This window comes from Giraffa tippelskirchi, chromosome 10 (genome assembly GCF_054371585.1).
Source record: "Giraffa tippelskirchi isolate mGirTip1 chromosome 10, T2T-mGirTip1v1.2.pri, whole genome shotgun sequence".
Classification (NCBI taxonomy): domain Eukaryota; kingdom Metazoa; phylum Chordata; class Mammalia; order Artiodactyla; family Giraffidae; genus Giraffa; species Giraffa tippelskirchi.
The window spans coordinates 7236697-7257149 of NC_137284.1; the positions used below are offsets into that span (position 1 = coordinate 7236697).

The following is a 20453-nucleotide window of genomic DNA, read 5'->3' on the forward strand; positions in this document are numbered from 1 at the left end:
GGGCTCTCTCCAGGGTCACTAGGGATTCTAGTCTCTAAACCCAATGGACAATTTTCAATATCTGTGGGCTATGGAGAAGAAAGGAACCAAGGAGAAGGCCAGGGTCTTCAGCCTGAGCAGTAGGAATAACAACCGCCATCAACCGCAGCAGGAGATTTTGAAGAAAAAAATCAGCAGCTCTGTTTTGGAGTCAGGAAAGAGAGGTCTAGCGGGAGATGCAACTTTGGTAATTAGGAGCACATTAACACCCATTTAAAACCAGGAGACCAAGAGGAATGTGCACCAGGGGAGGGAGTGCAAATGAAAAAGAACAGAGCCCGAGGAGCTGTAACATTTAGAATTTGGGAAATGACAAAGAATCAGAAAGGAGGCTGAGAAAGAGTTGCCAGTGTGGTGAAAGGGAAGCAAAGGAAATGTTTTTGGAGGAGGGAAACATCAACTGTGTCAGATTCTGTTATTAACCCCCCGAGACTGCCATGCTGAAAAGCTCATGTATTACCCAGCAGAACTCCCAGCTGAAACCAGGACCACGGCTGGTTTGCCATCGTGAACATCCAGCCCGGCTGAGCCTTCAGACTGACTCCGGCCCCAGCAGACAGCTGATTGCAACCACGAGAGACTCCAAGAGAGAGAAGGAGTGTTGGGGAAAGCCTTCCCTGTAGTTTCTGCAGGAAAGAATGGGCAAGGCAGAACGGCTGGGTTTAGGACTGGTTACTCTGAATAATTTCATCAGGCTCTGAATCAAAGGGCCTGTCTGATGCCTGGCCTTGATGTGATGAGGATATATGGACGGTGGCCTAGAGGGTGAGAGCCTGATAAAGGAAGTGGTTGTGGGTATGGGCTCTGGATTGGTTAGTTTATATCCCCTGGGATTGGCTAATCTTGGGAGGAGCAGTTCCTTCAGGGTCAGCATGGTCCCAGAGGTCAGAGCATCAGAACACAGAAAATAAAATATACGATAAAAACAGTGACCAACAGAATATGACAGAAGCGATGTGTGTCACTTTCAAGAGCAGGTAATAAAGATATTGTGTCTCTCTTCAGTGCGTTCTCCTTCATACCATTTGCTTCAAGAGAGTCAGCTACCATGTTGTGAGCAGCCCTACGGATAGGCCCAGGCAGCCAGGGACTGAGGCCTCTTGCCAACAGCCGTGTATCTGTGCCATCTTGGATGCATATACTCTCGCCCTGCTAATGCCTTCGGAGAACTGCAGGCCCAGCTGACAATTTGATTGCAAACCATTAAGAGACCCTCAGCTGAAACCACCCTGCTAAGTAAGCCACTCCCAGATGCCTGACCTAGAAATACTAGTATGATAATATTTGTTTTAAGCCATTTCACACTGATATAACTTGGATGCAGTAACAGATAACTAATATGTGCAGTAATAGCCTCATTTTATGGATAAAGGTAAAGCTCAAACGGACAAGGTAAACAGATCAATGTCATGAAATGAACAAAAGACCAAACTGACTTGCACTCAGAGTAGGGCGTTGCATATAGTATATTGCCAACAAATATTTGTTGAATTGGCTCAATCATTTTTTTTTTCTGTTATCAAATTAACTTAGGGAATTCCCTGGCAGCCCAGTGGTTAGGACTTCATGCTTTCACTGGCATGGCTTGGGTTCATTCCCTAATTGGGGAACTAGGATCCTGCAAGCTATGTGGCACAGCCAAAAAAAGAAAAATTAGCTTAATTCTCAACACCGCAGATAAATATAATTAACTGGCTCATATTATTTATGTATGTGCTGTCATCAACTGCAATAGAAAATGTCACAAATGATTTATTTCACTTTTTCTCACAACTTGTCCTGTAAGTTCTCAGCCATTATCTTTTACTCGCTGAGCAACAGTGTTTCCAAAAGTAGAACTTACGTTTGCAAATGCTTGTTTCTGTTCAGGTCACAGGATTTCAGCTGCACTGGATAGACAATCGTTTAGAAACTCACCATCTGTAAAAGGTTTTGATACCTGAGCAATTTTTTCACTTATGTAACTGCACTTCACAGCAACATCACTTATTTTATTTGCATTCGATGATAAATGCTGTAGAAAGTTTAGTGTTTTTTTTAGTTCATGAAGTTTTTCATCATGCATCTTTTCAGCATACCAGTCAAAATTCTTACTATGGCTTGTTTCATAATGGCGTCTTAAGTTGTATTCTTTTGACATAAAGTTTGTTTGCATATTAAACACACAGGGCTATTCTTGACTTCCACAAAGAAATAGGCTCCTTCCCACTTTTCTTGAAACATACAATGCTCTGGATCCATCTTTCATTTTCCCACCTTTGATAGAGACACAAAAAGAGAGTTCATTTTTCTTTATTCTGAGAGAACCAGCAGCACAAATCTGCTGATAAATGGTAACTGACACTGGTTTTGAGGAGTAACAGGGAGCAGGGGGGTAAACTGGAGAGCCTTCCAAAGGGAGCAGCCCTTAGTCAGGTAGGGCAGATTGTTGGTATATTAGAACATAGGTCATTGTCACCAGATCCTCCCAATTTTTCAAGCCAGATATTGCATTTTATCATGAAATGAGCTGGCTTTTAGATATTGTAAATTGAAACAAAAAATGCTAGACGCTGTGCAGGGCAAACAAGATAAATCTAAGGGTCACAAACACCCTCTGGGCACCAGTCTGGGGCCTCTGTAGCTCCACTCACCTCCTACATGCGGCCCACTACTTCCAGGGTAGTCAGGGCTTCTACCCCACACTGGCTCAGGGCGGCTTCATCCTGAGGGGGAAATCTGCCAGAAGCACGACCTCAGCCTCAGGAGTGAGGCCCTCCAGGGAGGATACATGGGACGAGGAAGGAAAGGGAGAGCCAAGAGTATTCTCTTTAGGAAGCCACAGAAGGATTGGCAAAGGGCGGATCACAGAAAGATTGGCAAAGGGCGGATCACAGAAGGATTGGCAAAGGGCGGATGGCTCGGGGATACTCGATTATCTTTGCCTAGATCTGGGCAACGGTCTCCAGGCCGGTCACTTCAAGAGTGTGCAGCTCCCGGCCACAGACGAACAGCTGCATCTTGGCGACTGGAGGATAGAAAATAGTGAGGTCAGGAGCTGGGCGAGGTACGGGGAGGAGTATGGGAATCCAGGACAGTTCGTGGCTCTTAAGGGTGTTTGTGGACCGGACAGCATCCTAGAGAGCCATAGGAGGGGCAGGCGCAGGTCAAGCCAGGCCTCCTGCGACCCACAGTGAGGCACTGCTTTCCCGTTCCTCAGAGCCCTTAAGACTTCAGTCTTTCAGGTTTCATGTTTCAGTTCTACCTAGATCTTACCTGGGACAGTGTCTTGCAACGCCGCCGTAACCGTGGAAACGGAATCCAAAGGCTGCAGAGCAAGAGGACGAACACACCCGCCACTAGGGGTGCATTGCATCACGGCCTCACGCCTTCCACTAAGGCCACACCCCCATCCTCTTCGCCACGCCCCCCGAGATCCACGCAGGCGCGGGCATCGTCCTGGGCGCACCACGGCTTTTAGAGCGGGTGCACAAGATGGCGCTCTCCCTTCTCTTTCGACCCTGAGGAGCTGGAAAGTTGGCACCCTGCCGGGCTGTGGAACACCGCAGATGTTGGGATCTTAACCACTGGACCACCAGGGAAGTCCCCAAGTTAATGTATTTATGAAATATTCAGAATAGTGTTTGGCACAGAATAGATAAATAGCACCTTGAGTTAGACGTGTAATTCAAACGTTTGTCTCAGAATTCTTCAAATGCATCTCCTTACTCGAGTCCCACAGGTCGGAGGAGCAGATACACCAGAGCCCAGCCCTTTTTCCAACCTTGTTTGTAGCCCACTAGTCTCCCAGACTCCCGGCAGATTGAACCCAGTGCTTTTCTACCTCCAGCCCCTAGCCGCCTTGCTTCCTACTTGGAATGCTCTTTCACCTGTTGAGTTTCTTCCCATCCTTGGAGGCCAGTGGCTGAGAGAAAGGTGGAAAGGTGGTTGTTTCTTTGCTTCAGACACATACCCAAGGCCTACCTAATCATGCTATCATGGTGTGATCTGTGGTTGAGGGCTAGTTTGTGGAGCTCCTGCTGCCCCCATCAGACTCCCATAGCAGCTCTAGATGAGGAAAGGGAGAGACATCCGGCCAGTGGGTGGGTCAGACTTCTTGGTCTCTGCCTTTTCAGGGATAGGGGATTAGGAACCTAGAAGGCTAGACTGCTCTCTGGAGGAGGCCTCTGGTGAGGCCTGCCTGCCCACAGCAGGACATGGAGGGCTTCCCCTCAGCCCCGCTGGGTTTGATGCCCATCACCCACATCACTGAGGTAATGGGGACCATGCTGGCCAAGGGCAGCTCCCTCCTGGCCCCTAGGGAAGGGCTTCTGAAGTTTGGCCAAGCAGCCTGCATTTGTGTCCCTTGTATTACCGACAAGCTCAAGGGGCCTCTGAGCTGGGGAGAGATACTAGAATTGTGACTGAGGGAACACAGTGACTGGATCCTTGGAACCAGGCTCTGCCCTGAAAGGAGTGGGGGTGGGAACCTACAGAGGGATCAGCAATGGAGGAAGACAGGCTCTGAATAACTTCAGGGAGGGGTATTTATAGAGACCCACCAGGAATAGCCAAGCAGCATGTGGGAAAGCTGCTGGTGTCCACTTCCTTCCTGCTTCACTAGTGGTGTCACTGGCTCTTCTGCTTGGTGGGAGCGTATATCCTAACCTAGCTCCAGCAGGAGGCAATTGAAACTCTGGAAGTGGGTGTGGTACTCAGACAGGGTGGGCTTTCCTCCTAGGCCAACTGTCCCTATGATCTCCTGTGAGTATGGTTGAGCCCCTGCCCTGTGCCCTGCCAGGTGGTGTTGGGCCCTACAGAGCTGGCCCAGAGATGGGCATGAAGGACAGTGCCCTTGGGTGGTAGGGCTCTAGGGTGGTAGACCAGCTGTGGTGCCCCCACCAATCTCTTCCACTTCAGATCCCTCTCTTCGCCCAGATATGGCAGCTTTGGGTTCTCACAGACCTGAGTTCAAATCCCACTACAGCTTCCCTGGTGGTTCAGTGGTAAATGTGCCATTGCAGGAGATGCTGGAGACATGGGTTCGATCCCTGGGTTGGGAAGATCCCCTGGAGAAGAGCATGGCAACCCACTCCAGTATTCTTGCTTGGAGAATTCCCTGAACAGAGGAGCCTGGTGTACTGCAGTCCATAGTGTCACAGAGGGTTGGACACGACTGACCATGCACACACACATGCAAATTAAGCAATGTTATCGCTGGTTTTCTCAACAACTCTGCAAGGCAGGTATCACTGACTCTATTTTAGAAATGGAGAAACTGACTCTCACAAGGCTAGGTTGGACTCAGAGACCTAGGTTCTTTTTGCCATGTCTTGGCTCCCCTCTGGCATTAACTCAGGTGCCTCTGTGCCTTTGCTCATGCATGCACATAAGCCTGTCAGCCCCCACCAGGCTGACTGTGTCCAAGCACAGCAGGTCCCACAGCTTCTTTTTGTTCTTGTGGCTGCCAGGCTTCAGATAGATGGGCACCTTGATGGACATGGCCACCTCACTACCCAGGCCTGGACAGTCTGCTCGTGGGATCATGGCCCCCTCTGTCTCCTCTCACCACCCTCAAGAAACACCATCTCCAAAGAGGGATTTTCTGTCAGCAGAGCTTGCCAAGAGGCTGAGGCACTGCTGGTGATGGCAAAGCAGCCACTGCTCTCATTCAGGAGGCCCAAGTCAAGGCCCCTTATTAAGGAATTCTTTTAACCAAGGCTGGCTGGCCCGCACCCTTCTCTGTTTCCTAGTTCTGCAACCCCATCCCTCCCCACACCCTACCCCAGGCTTGCAGCCTGTGTCTCCCTCCGGCTTGTCCATGTGTGGGAGCCCAGCTTCCTGGGAGGACCTGTCCCATCATGTGACTAGAGTTTGGGCTGAGAAGACCTATGGGGGTCCTGGTGTTCAAACTGGGCTCTGAGAGCCCTGTGTCCCAGGCCAACTTGGCATGCCTCCCCTCCTGCTTCCAGCTGTTCTTTAGGAGATGCATGTTGAAATGCGTGTTGTTAAAGGGAGAGATTACTGCAGTGATGGGCAGGGGCTCCCTTGGGAATCTCAGGGTTTGACTGGAGCCCAGGCAGCCCTGTTCCGAGGTGCAGACTGTCAGCATCAGGTCCAAAAAAATGGGTTTTGATCCTCTTGATCTCTTGGAAGGCAGGAATGAGGGAAGCTGGCCAAAGTTAGGGGAGAGGCAGAGGGAAACTCAGAGGCTGAGAGGCGAGGCGCCCACTTGTGTCCGCTTGTGTGTGGGCTTGACTAAGATCACAGCCGCCCCAGTTGCATCCTGAGCTGGGGTCTCCTGGGGTCCTGCTTCCAGTCCCAGGTGCCTGGAGAGTGCAGGCTCAGGGCCACTCAGGCCCCTCTTGCATTTTCTGCACTGAGGCCTGCTTGTTGGTGTCTCTTCCCTCTCCCCAGGGCCACTCCATGACCTGCCCACTTGGGCCACGCCTCCTCTTCTTAGACCTTGTCCACCCAGCCCTTCCTGGTCCTCAGAGGCAGAGAGGAGGGCAGTGGTGAGTTGATCCCGGGAGCTCTGGGTGGACAAGGCCAGGTGGGGAGCACACCCTGATAAGTGTGGCCCCTAGATGGGCCCCCTAACCTTGGGCTTTGCAGCCCCTAAGCTGTCCTCCCCTTCCCACATCCACCCACGACATGTGGCCCGGGGGGAGGGGGGCTGCAACCCATAGAGCCCTTGAGCTCCAGCCACCTTCCGTGTCTGCTCATCTCAGCCAGGCCCCTCCAGGGGGTGAGGGGCCGAGTAGAGCTGGAGGGCTCCTGGGAGAGGCCCTGGGTGCCCCACCCCAACACCTCTCTCCTTGGAGACCACGATGCCTGATCGGGCAGGAAGGGCCTGGAGTGGGGAGCCGGAAGGAAGCAGGGACGCCGCAGGGACTTGAACCCTGGCCCAGCAGTGCCAGGCGTGCCACCACCAGCGCCTTTTGCTTTTTCCTGCTCATTTTCTCACAGACTCAAAGGTGAAAAGCAAAACCTGGACACGGCCATGAGCCGCGTCCAGGAAAAGAAACACCTGCGGCGGCTCCGTGCCCCCCACCCCCCAGGCTCACTCCTCCCCGGACACCCCTTTCATAGGCACAGCCAGGGGACACATGTCCCCTCAGCTTCACAGAGATGTGTCTCCTGTCGTGCTGCGCTGCATAGCCACAAGAGCACGTGACATCCGACGGGCAGACCCACGCATAAGTCACAGTCCTGATGCTTCTAGGACAGTGCCAGCGGTGACAGGATGTGTATGGGTACAGAAACCTCTGAAACCCTGAGACACTTGAGAGGTCACCTCTGCGTAGTAGGGCTGGGATGGGTGAGGGGAAAGAAATTTTACTTTTGTTTTATAGCTTTTCCATGGCTTGAATTTTTAACTCTATGCAGATTACTTTTATAATTAAAGACAAAAATCTTAAATTTTTCATCACAACAGGAAATCTAAGAGCCAGGGGAAACTTTGAGCACTCTGGCCTAGCACCAGTGCCAATGGTCCTGCAGGTCTGCTGTGCCCCGGCTGCCTGGGGTCAGAGACATGCCCACCTGCCTCGCCTGCTGTCCTCCGTCTCAGCCATCGTCAGCTGTGGAATCCCTCCTGGGAACTGCCTTGACTGAAGACGAAGTCGGAAGCACAGGGTCCCCACCAGTCTCTCCTCTCATCGACTCAGGGGGCCTGCGTTCTGGGGCCCAGAGGTACAAGGGGCTCACTGTGAACACTGGCCAGTACCTGCCCAGGCCTCCCTCCCAGCCCCCTGCTTGCAGCACCCACTGCTCCTAGGCCAGACTCTGCCTCCCCTGGGCCCACGACCAGTCCAGTGGGTGCACCCCTCCCAGCTCTGTAATCTCCATCCAGGAGTTCTGCCCCGGCCTCTCACAGAGGGAGGGCTCCTGAAACCCTGCTGTCAGCCCTGAGGAGCTCAGAAGCCCCTTCCTTTGCAAAGTCCAGATGAAAGGCTGAGAGGCTGAGAGAGGACTGAAACCTGCTCAGGGTCACACCGAACATCAGGCTGAGAAGTGTGAGCAGAGCTGACCCCATTCACACACACATCCCACCCCCCAAGGTCTGGGGCCCACCAGGTGGGCTCAGAGCCAGGCCTGGGAGCCGAGCCTCCATCCCCTCACCCATATCCCTCATGTCCCTGTCCCTCTTTCTAGCCCATCTCCCCTCACAGCCTTCCTTCATCTTCACCCCCCACCCCAAACATACAACAAAAGGCAGCACTTACTTATTGCAGCAGGAGAGAGAGACGTGCATGGCCATCTAAGTCCCAACCTGATGATGAAGCAACAAAGCTCTGACCTTAAAAGGCCCCAGAAATGGGGGTAGTCAAAACATACTCTGCAAGATGAGCAAAGAGTTAATTTGACACATTAGTGACAAGGCCCTCACTGTCTGTACTTCGGGAAACCCAGAGGGTGATCTACACAGGGAAACATGCCACCGGCTAAAAGGGTGACAATTAAAGTGGCTTCAAGAAACCAGCACACACTCATAGTCAGTGAGCAAATATAAATGCGTCACTGGCCACTGAGACCCACCTGGAGGGCACAGGGCAGTGAGCAAGGAGGACTAGGCAACCGCTTCTTCCCTTTGGCCAGTGGGGAATGCAAGTCCATGAGGGATTTGCCAAAAGACGTTTGTGACAGTCATCTGTCATCACAAAATGCTGGACCCCAGCTGCTATGGCTCACAAGGCAGCAGCGACAGTCTCCCCCCTAAATGCCCAGGGGGCCTCAATTAGAACAGGTGCATGGTTTCAGCAGGGTAACTGTGCCCACAACATAACCTGAAGTGGAAAAAGCAAAACAGCTACCAATTTAACGATGTAAAATGAACACACATACATAGGCAGAAAGATGTAAAAATAGTTCCAAATTTCAGTTGAAAATAACTCTCCACAGGTACTTCAGTCGAATGCAAATGAGACATGGCCAGGCGGGGTGGGGTGGGGTGGGGGGAAGGTCTGCCCTGTCTACATCAGACAAAGTGAATCCCAAGCAGGCAGCAGTCAAACAGGCAGATCTTGATGTTCCAATGATGCTGCAGCAAAACACAGAACAGAGCTGCTGAACCATCTTGGGGGAAGCGGGGAGAACCAGAAGAGGAGCTGAGAATGTAACTACACTCCTCACCTACAAAAAGACATAGTGGATTTGAACCAGAGCAAAAAACACGCAAAGGGACTGATCCAGAATGTGGAATGTATCAGAGAATACCTTCTTGAGTGCCGTGGGGCATTTATAAAAATAATACTTTAAGCAATGAACAAAGGGAGCCATAGATTCAAAAAAGCAGTAGTGTTTAGAACTACTTCTGGTCACTTCTTCAAGTAACCATTCAGTAAACCAGAGGCTGATTACCATAGTTTAAAAAAAAATGTGTACCATGAAGGCAGGGCCAGTCATCATGTTTACCTGTGTTCCTGGGGACCAGCTCAGGGTCTGGCCATGGAGATGAGCATTAGAAGTCAAAACTTGAAGGAGGCGACAGCAGTTCACTGCTTCTCTTTGCTGAACTCCCTCTCCATGTGTCTGCCAGGCCCCAGCCACCAACTGGCATGGGTACATCCTCCTGGGTGGCATCAGTAGCCTCTCTTAGGCCCCACACCTCAGTAGTTGAGGGCCCTGTCCAAGGTCACAGGGATGACAGAGCCGCAGGGCTGGAGCAGGACCTTAGGCCACAGCTACCCTGTGCCATTCTCCACCTCTTTCCGTTGTTAAAAGCATGTGAGTCTGAACATGAATGAATGAGGTATGCAAGACTCTAGAAAGAGAGTAACAGAACAAAGTCCAAGGAAAGCCGGAGAGAAGAATGAAATAAAAGCAGAAATTTATGAATTACAAAATGAAAGCAGTAAACTACTTATTTTGTCTAAAGCTGCTTCTTCGAAAAGGTCAATAAAATAGAGTTCTTAAAAGACTATTCAAGAAAAAGAAAAACCAGCAATAAGAACATAGTGAAGGACTTCCCTGGTGGTCCAGTGGCTCGGAGTCCACCTGCAGGGGACACAGGTGTGATCCCTGGTCCAGGAAGGTTCCACAGGACACAGGACAACTACGCCTGTGCTCCACAGCTACTGAGCTCACGTGCCCTGGAGCTGGCGCTCCACAACAGGAGAATTCACCGACAATGAGAATTCTGCGTGTGGCAAGCCCTTGCTTACCACAGCTAGAGACAGCCTATGCACAACAACGAAGACTCAGCACAGTCAACAAGAAATTGACTTAAAACAAAGAACAAAGTGAAGAAAACTATTCATAAAGATATTAAAATGTAAATAAAATAAAATGTAAAAGGATATTGCACACTAATACATATGAACAATGTAATTTTCTTAGAAAATAAACCTGAAAAGTTTATGATCAGATGGAAATATTGATTAGTCCAGTTGACTCTGTTGTCAAAGAACCACTCAACCTCCAGAAAGAACCGGCAGAACACCCCATGCTGTGCGATGTGGGAAGAGAAGGCTGGGAACTTTCCATCGTTCTGTGTTTTTGTCATAATGGACAGGAAGGGTGGCGCCCCACTCACTCCCAGCACCCGCACCACAGGCGAACCACGCTTCAGCTTCACACCGTTGGAGAGCAATGCACTGTTTTTGTCCCCATTCTGAGGAAATTGGCTTTAAGAATTTAAGAAATTTGGTTGGCCAAAAGCATGTGCCGATAAGCAGCAAAGCAGGGAACAGGGACCAGTTGTCAGAGCTGTACTCAAACCACTGCCCTGGAGTTACGTCTGCCTTTCCTGAGATCCCGACACCTGCCTGCCTGGCAAGGCCCCAAGTCAAAGTCGACACTCTGGTTCATTTCTGTCGACAAAATAGAGCTCCAGGCCTGGAAAAGTTTGTTTCAGAAGTCATAGGAGGGCTTCAGTTCAGTTCAGTTCAGTCGCTCAGTCGTGTCCGACTCTCTGCGACCCCACTATCCCATTAATTCTTAATCATTAGAAAATGAAAGGAGAAAAACCAGATGCTCCATCTCAAAAGATGCAGAAAAGACATTAATAAATCCCTATCACTGATTTAAAAAATAAAAACAGAAGCTTCCTCATAATCTACTAACATGATCCCAGTGCATCTAGCAGTGAGCCCGCTGACATCACTGTGGAGGGATAGCGCTCCTCATGCACTTACTTCTCATTTAAGGTTCGCACTCTTTTCTCTCCAAACACTTGTGGTCTCACAGAAGACACTTTCCCTAACCTTAATTCACACACCTTTTGGCCACATCTTAATACAGCAGTCCTATTTTCCCCCCTTCCCCCCTCCTCAACTAACTTTTAAAATATAAATTATTTCAAAAGACAGTATCAAGAAAGTAGAGTTGTAACCCACAGAATGGGAGAAAATATGAAGAAATCATGTATCAGATAAGGGTATAGCTTCAAGAATATATAAAGAACTCACAGCTCAATGATGAGAAGACAAACACCCAATTAAAAAGATAGCAAAGGATCAGTATAGACACTTCCCTTAAAGAAGATACACACATGGCTAACAAACACATTAAAAATGTGCTTGACATTATCAGTCATCACAGAAAGGCAAATCAAAATTACGAGATACCACCGTGTTCACTCAGATAGCTACAACCAAAAAGGTAAGAACAAGTGTTGGCAAGAATGTGGAAAAACGGGAACCCTCATAAATTACTGATGGGAATGTAAAACAGCACAGCTCCACTGAGAAACACTCTGGTTAAAGTTAAACATAGAGTTGTTGTATGAACCAGCAGTTCCACTCCTAGGTATATACCAGAGAACTTGTACCCAAATGTTCACAGAAGCATTACTTCTAATTGCAAAAATAGTGGAACAATTCAAATGTCCAGCTGATGAATGGATAAACAAATATGGTATATCCATACCATGAAATATTACTCAGTCACAAAAAGTATTATTGCATGACATAACATGGATGAACCTTGAAAACACCATGCTAAATAAGACAGACACAAAAGGACAAACATCATATGATTCCACTCATACAAGGTATCAAGAAAAGGAAAATTCACAGAGCCAGAGAGTATAATAAAGGAACCAGGGATGGGGAGGTTGGGGTTGGAAGATGAGAAATTGTAGGGGTAGAGAGCTTCTGTTTGAGATGATGAAAAGTTCTGGAAATGGAACATTAGTGTATGTGAACTAATGTGAACACACAGCACATTCACAACATACTGAACATACTAAAACCCACTTAATCATACACTTTGAAAGCATGAATTTTATGGTACTGTGAATATTTCAGTTAAAAAAGGAAAAATAAATCTAGTTAAAAGGAAACTTTGTATTACCACAAGTGGAAAACAAGGAATTTTCAAGTACATGTTAAAAAACAATACATAAATATTGAAATTTAAAATGTGTATCAGCAGATCACCCCAACTCGTCTTGAGGACCACCAGCAGAACAATCACTCCCTTGAGCAACTTGGTGTGGGCTGCCTGTGCCGCCTCCTCCATTTGCTAATGGGTGGGTCAGAAGGGAACAGGATCACAATGTAATTATAGCCAATGCAAACAAGACAGGAGAGAAGCATGAAAACGGAATAAATCATATGGATAACACAATGATTAAAGATGATGTTAGTTACTTGGAAACCACTTTGAACAGTGCTCACTCCATGGCAGGCCAGCATCAAGCTCAAAGCTTACATTGCTCCATTAGTCCTCATCCCACTTCTTCACAGATAATACAATTATCACTCCCTTCCCCATACAGATGGGAAAACCGACGCAGAGAGATGATCACACAGAAATGAGGCAGGCCCAGAATGAAAGGGTCATCTGACTCAAAAGTCCAGACTTTTAGCCAAGATGCTATATTGAGTCTCAACTGGCTCGAGTATGAAGTTCAATCTGTTTATTTATAAAATACATAAAACCAGTTTTACCATATGCTATCATAGTCAGAAATTTTAATAGAAAATTTATCCAACCACAATCTTCTAGGAACATACTTCATAAACGTGTTTAATTTGAATGAAGTCTAAAATTCCCAAGAGACGTGAAAACCATCCTATCCTGAATTAACAGGGAGGCCAGCTCCTAAATGGGAAGTTTCAGTAACATATATATAAATGCAATTCAACTCCAATAAAATCCAAATACTTGAAAAAAGAATGGCAGGGGCCTGTATTACTTACATTAAAGTAGATATTATAAAGCTAAATATTTAAAATATTGGGTTGGCACAAAGAAAGACATCAGTGGAGCAGACTGAAGAGTTCATAAATAAATTCAAAGTATTTAGCCCATAATTAACAAATTGGTAGAGAGAGCAATTATTTAGTAAAGGTGTGGGAAAATTTGTTAACCATTTTGAAATATCTCAATTAGATTCTTACCTCATACTGTACACCAAAACTTCTAGATGGAGTAAAACGTTAAATGTCAAAAATGAAACCACAAAAGAACCAGAAAAAGGACTTCCCTGGCAGGTCAGTGGTTACGACTCTGCGTTGCCTCTGCAGGGGTCTGGATTTGAACTAAGATCCCATAGGCTGTGCAGCGACACCAAAGTACATAACCCTAATGATAAAATCAGATTTTGTTACAAAATTTAAAACCAACAGCAAGATCCAAGATGTAAACTTAAAAAGCAAATTACAAACTTGAAAAACACTTTGTAGTTATCTACAGTAAATGTCCTCAACGTAAAAAAGGATTCTCAGGAAGCGATGAAAATAAAAGTGAAGCACAAAGCAGATGCAGAGACCAACTAACAAACACAGATCGTGTATACTCAGCCCTACAGAGTCAAAATACACAAATTAAAACACTAAGACACTGCTTAAACTGCCCATCAGCCAAGAAAAAGGGCAGGGACAGGCTGAGGTGTGCTGGCCTTTCAGAAAGGCACTCAGAAACGTGAGACCAAAGCCTTCACACTGGCCGTGCCCACTGAGCCAGTAATGTCACCAGTAAGAAATTCCCTTAAGGAAACAATCAGATTTCTGCACAACGATATCTTCCAAGACAAAGAAAATCATCCTGGTGTATTTCAACAGTAAATGAGAAAAAATCATAATCAGAAAACAGAATTGTGTTTGGTTGAAAAACAAACCCATACACATTACCTCTGAGAGACGCAGGCCACCACTGACCCACAGGTGAAAGAGTAAAATAACTGAAGGGAAGGCCTGGCTGTCTCACCTCCAGTCACCTTCAGTTCGCTCCCAGTATAGACACCGCAAGTCTGGTACAGGAGGGGTGGGCCAACCCGGAGGAAGGGCCGGGCTGGGGAGGATGGACAGTGAGGGGACAAACAGGCCACCGAATCAGACCCCAAATCAACTGCTGTGTCCTAGACAGGACAATGTGTATGTGGATGGTGGCCTTGAGACACTAAATCAACGGTAAATTCTAGTTTGTGTAACCACTCTGATAAGGCAGGAAAGCATGCAAGACATTTTGTAAACAGTCTGGCGTGGACAGGAGAAAAAGGCAATTCAGAGTCAGGCGCTGCTTACCAGGACAGGATTCCCCTTAGACATTTTGGGTACACAGATCATCCTAGCTGACAGGAGTCAGCCACACAGGGACAGACGTTCAGAATGCAAACCCTCCTGCTGAACTCCCTTCCTAGGAGGTGACCTCCTAGAATATGCCCAATTCATTCTTCACGCTGGGTCTGCAGAAAGGTATTGGCATTGTTGGCAGTATGTTTTGGAGCATTTCATCTGTAAAGTCCACTGAACAGGACATTGTCAGTTCAATAGTGACAAGTAACCATTAGGCTCAGCAGAGAAACATGGAAGTGCTGTGATGGGGGTGGTCATGAGGATGGGTGTTGGGGGCTCTCTGGAAGCAGGTTAGGACACCCAGACACACAATAAGAAAATGGCTAAAATAATCATACAAATGTGTGAGAGTAAACATTACAGAGTCATGAAAATATTAAAGTAATTACAGACAGATTAAGATCAGTCCAATGGACCACAGCTTTCCACATCCTATGGACCCAAATTAAGTAACGGGAGTAAATGGGAAAACATGCCTTATCCTTGCACACGATGACAACAGCATGAAGACATCGTACAGAGGAAAAGTAAACGTGAAAGAATCACCGGGAAAATTTGGGGGAGTGAAACAATGAGGTTCAGTTCAGTTCAGTCGCTCAGTCATGTCCGACTCCTTGCAACCCCATGAACTGCAGCACGCCAGCCCTCCCTGTCCATCACCAACTCCCGGAGTTTACCCAAACTCATGTCCATCGAGTCGGTGATGCTATCCAGCCATCTCATCCTCTGTCGTCCCCTTCTCCTACTGCCCCCAATCCTTCCCAGCATCAGGGTCTCTTTACCCTATAATGAAGCACAGAACTACAATATTTAAAACTGGAACTGGAACATGGACAAATAAATGGTGAACAGGTACATAAATCAGTAAGTCATGTAGGGATGATAGGCTGATTATCAGTCACTCATTACGACAAGATCCAGATGGAGCTAAGATTCAAATAAAAATAAAACCTTAAAAGAGCTGGGCAAAACACAAGGTTTAACAAAAAATAATCTTGAGCTGGATTAGTCTTTATGAACTACTCATAAAATCCAGAAGCCATAAAAGAAGACACTCAAAAAAACTTAAATATATTTAAAACTCTTGAACACCAAAAAATCTAGAAGCTTAAAATTTAAAGGTAAATGACAAACAGTATTTGTAGCACAAATGACAAAGGGTTATTAACTTCTCTAATATGTTAAGAGCTCTTCTTTACCAGCTGAGCCACAAGAGAAGCCCTAAGAGCTCTTAAAAATCCCTAAGTACACACCCCAATAGAAATGCAAATCAAAAAACTACAATGAAATAACTGTTTTTACTTTTCACATAGACAAATAACGAAGTTCAAGAACAGTGACGGTAAAGGTAGGTTTAGGGAATGGTCAACCAAAACAGCCTTCCTGGAGTGTAAGTTGATGGCTCCCTCATGTTTGGAAAGGAAGGAACTACCGGCCAGAATCCCCCTCAAAAGAAACGTACCACACAGATGTAGCTGCCATGCACATAAAAACACATAGAAACTGATCCTCAGTATAGACTTACACACAGTAAAAGTTGCTGGAAACAACCTTAGTTGTTCCTCAAAAGGGGAATGAATGCTTCAGACGTGGACCTGCACACAGATACTGAAGTGCCCGAGGCAGACAAGAATTCAGGCCCACAGTGAGCTCCTCAATGCACCGTTACCTGAACCACCCACAGTGCAACACAGGGCCTGGGGTTTACCAGGACCTCACAGCACAATACATACAAGAACTCTCCAGAAAACTCCAGCAACTAACTGGCCACAATAGCAGTCTCTACGGGAAGGGAGGCCAGGGGTTAGAGGGAAAAACATCACGGTAACTCCTATGAGGTTTGGCTTTTAACATGTGCAGGTTTTACTTTGAACATTTTTTACACCTTTAAGTTGAATTAGAGGAGTCTTTGCCCTTAGGGTCATCTCAGGGCAGAGGCAGGGCCTGGATCTGACACACAGACAGCGGGTCACACAGTTGTCACATCAACAGAAGAGTAAGGGGGACAGTGCAGCGATCACCCCAGAAGCTGAGGGGAGAGAACAAGGCTGTGGGGACAGGCCCTGAACTCCTCATGACCCTACGAGGAGAGTGAGAGACAGAGGGATTCACACCTGTGTTCCTGGCATTTGGTGGCCTCTCAGAGGCGAGCGAGCATGTACTTAAACCAGAAAGCAGCCAAGGCAGTGCCGAGAAGACAGACAGGAAGCAGACTGTGCCTCACCTGAACACACCTCTTTCCCCTGAGGATAGAAACGCCTACAGACAGGTGCCAGTCAGGTTTCAACAGACCAAATACATAAGGTAATTTTGCAAATGTCACAACTGCTTTTCTAGAAGGGTTTGTTTTTCAACCTGCTTAGGGGACGAACACTGGAAAAGACTGAGATTTGTTAGGCTGGTCCTTGTTTTGTGCTAAAAAGTCAGACACCATCTTAAGGTAAAATTTGGTATGAACAAGCAGTTTCAACTGAATTCCACAGTACATTAGGAGAAGACCCGCATTATTCTACTTGGGCAGCAGAAACTCTCAACCCTCCTCACAAGACTGTGAGCCCCAGACCTAGACAGCACCAGGGCAGGGAGCTGGGTACAGGGCGTTTGGAGCAGGTGTGCCTGGAGCTCACGCTTCCTGCAGAAATCATGACCTGAGGGCTGGCATAGCACATGCACAAAGAGTATTTATAAGATGCTCACTGCAGCACTGTTTGTATGGCCAGAAAACCCTGGAAATCACCTTAAAACCTCATGAACAGGAAAATGGTTAAAATGACTATACCAACATGTGCAAGATTAAATAAATATTATAGAGTCATGAAAATAATAAAGATGTTGCATAACAGTCATACCACATGTTTGCAATTGAGCAGGTAATAATAGGATCAACTGTTGTATGTCCACGGAGGGGAAATGTCTGAAGGACAATAAATGAAGTTTCTATTAATAACTATTCTCGGGAGAAGAACTACAGAGAAACATCTATCTTCTATGTTTTTTTACATAGTGTTTAAAATTTAAATGCAAAACTAGTGATTTATAAAGGGATTAATATAAATTCTGCCATAAACATACACTCCACAGTCCCATCCATTACTACGGTACATAGTATAGTAACATTAGCCATGAACTTACCTAAATCTTCCAAGTTTTGGTCCCTTTGAGAGTTGCTGCAATGCAGAGACGAGTGGAGAACAAAACCACAGGGTGACATGGCTAGAGTGTTGGCTGGGGACTCAGCAGCCTCATGACATGAATAATTTAAAAAATTATACCTCAAAAAAATTACAAATGATTACATGCCAAGGATTCCGGCACCTCCATCAGCTTCAAGCCCACAAATGTAAACCCACAGATGACAAGAGTCCATTGTACCCATTAAAGTCTCAGTGGGTCACTGTGAATACATGACAGATCAAAGACAGCAACTGGCAGAAACTTCAGAGCTAGATATTCAGACTGTCGAAGAGGATATGGACATGTACACTCACTCTGGCGAGCAAATTTGTACACCCACTCTGGAGAACAGGGCAGAATTGCATATACAATGTCTGACATTTTGGTACCTACTCTGAGAAACATTCATGTGTATGCACATGGGGTGTGTATGACAATGATCACACAGCAACCAAAAGGACTGGAAATAATGATATATGGTATAAAACATATATAGGTTTTTTAATATTAGATGTGGATGAAAATGTATAGAAAAAGGTCTAGCAGGGAACAGCACTCAAGGTGGGGTTGGTTGGGGTGAGAGGGGTTGTATCGGTAGTGACAACCTAGTCAGTCAAGCTTTAACTCTGTATAAGAGAGCATCCACCTACCACTTATCCAGTTACACCGACCAGAATAAAAAACAATGAGAAAAATGGAATCATTAACTATGTCCATATAGTCACACAAGAAACTCCAAAACAACTACACACAAGGTAAAAGATGAATCTTAATATCATTAAATGAGAAAAATTCCAGAAGCTTATATACTTTATCTATAAAAACTACTAAAATGAAAATTATAGTTCATTTAGGTAAGTTTTTTTCTTTTTCTAAAGTTATATGAGAAAAGAATAAGAGAAACTTAGTATTCAGGATCATAACTACTTTGGCTTAGAGGGAGGCAGGAAGGGAAACGACCAGAACCACATAGGTGACAAAAGTTAGTGTCTAAAAGTCCTATTTTATGCACTAGAAGATTCAAAAATGTTTGCCACGGTATTAAAACATCAGGGAACCAAATGAAAGACAGCCACGTTTTATGTCTTGAACCAAAGATTAACCCAGTTCTCTGTGCTCAAGTCCCAACAAAGAGAAGGACTATTCTTGCCTTGAGTATCCTATCTTCCACTTACTAGACTTCATAATGAACACTAAGTCATTAAAATCCAAAGCATTTGATTAGAAACAACAAAAACTAGAGACTAAAAATTTGAGAAGTAGATTCAGGCAGATAATTACAAGAAGCTAATATTGACAGACCTGGAACAAAAGAGCGATGACAGTATTTACTTGAAGTCTGGTAATTCAACTTTATCAGTGTAGTTAGTTTAGATACACCAAGTAGGCTGGATACACAACTCCTTAAATGGAGAAGAGCACTTACTGTAAGGTGTGAGTACATACATTTTTAGCTACTAAAGAAAAAGTAATCAGAAGGAAACCCAACAGTCTTTTATTAGTTGTTATTATTAGTCTTGTTACAGTCTTTAAAATGTCTTTGTATAATACTTTCTAAGCACAACAATAAAAGGAAAAAACGAGAGTAAGTTCGATAATCACTGGCAAAAGCTTCCCTTCCCAACTATACAAGGAATTCATGATCTTCATAAAAATCAATATAGAAATTTTATATGGTAAATGGTCAAAGAAAAAATACAGATGATAAATCAAGTGGTAAAATAGACTAAACAGTAATTACAGAAATACAGGCTAACTACTTAAGTACTTTTTAAATAAAGTAGCAATAAATACTTTATAACATCCAACATGGCAACAGCTTCTTGGACATGACACCAAAAGGATAGGTAACAAAAGTAAAAACAGATAAATTGAATTACATCAAAATTAGAAACTTTTGTGCATCAAAAGACACAATCAACAGTGAAAAGGCAACCTATGGAATGGAAAAACATATTTGCAAACCATGTATCTGATAAGGGGTTAATATCCAGAATATGTAAATAACTCCCATAAATCAACAACAAAAAACAAATAAACCATTTTTTTTTAAATGGGCAAAGGTGAAAAGACATTTCTCCAAAGATACAGAATTGGCCAAACAGCATATGAAAAGATACTCAACACCACTATTAGGGAAGTGTAAATCAAAATCACAATGAAATATCATTTCACACCCATTAAGATGGCTACACGAAAAAAACAAGTGTTGGTGAGGATATGAAACCTTGTAAATTGTCCATAGGAGTATAAAATGGTGCAGCTGCTACAGAAGATAGTATGAAAGTTCTCCCAAATTTAAAAGCACAATATCCTATGAGGCAACAATACCCCTTCTGGGTATAGATCCAAAAGAATTAAAAGCAGTGTCTCAAAAAGGCATTTGTACACCCATGTTCATAACAGAATTATTCACTACTTAAAAGTAGAAGTAACCCAATGTTCAAGGATGAGATGTTCAATAGATAATGTCCAATGGATAAACAAGTTGTGATGTATACATACAATGGAATATTCCTCTAAAAAGGAAAAAAATCTTGACACATGGTACAATATGGATGAACCTAGTGGACATTATGGCTATATAAAATAAGCAAGTCACAAAACATAAATATTGTATGATTCCACTTAATATGAGGTACCCAGAGTTCTCAAACTCATAGAAACAGAGAAGCAGAATGGTGGTTGCCCAGGGTTAGAGAGAAGAGAATGAGTTTAATGGGTACAGAGTTTCAA

At 45.4% G+C, this 20453-nt stretch overlaps 3 long non-coding RNA genes across 3 annotated transcripts; 1 reads left to right on the forward strand and 2 right to left on the reverse strand.

Annotated features, from left to right (window-relative positions):
* Positions 1-1774: 1774 nt before the first annotated feature.
* Positions 1775-3415, reverse strand: LOC145522977 (uncharacterized). Its single transcript, XR_014066283.1, has 3 exons — positions 3295-3415; positions 2673-3046; positions 1775-2295 (listed from the first exon to the last, which is right to left on the reverse strand). It is a non-coding gene; the product is annotated as an uncharacterized LOC145522977 (long non-coding RNA).
* On the forward strand, positions 2972-8505 carry LOC145522978 (uncharacterized). Its single transcript, XR_014066284.1, has 3 exons — positions 2972-3068; positions 3278-3621; positions 7457-8505. It is a non-coding gene; the product is annotated as an uncharacterized LOC145522978 (long non-coding RNA).
* On the reverse strand, positions 6958-10808 carry LOC145522976 (uncharacterized). The gene is made up of 5 exons (XR_014066282.1): positions 9436-10808; positions 8866-9061; positions 8247-8359; positions 7564-7700; positions 6958-7330 (listed from the first exon to the last, which is right to left on the reverse strand). It is a non-coding gene; the product is annotated as an uncharacterized LOC145522976 (long non-coding RNA).
* Positions 10809-20453: the final 9645 nt, after the last annotated feature.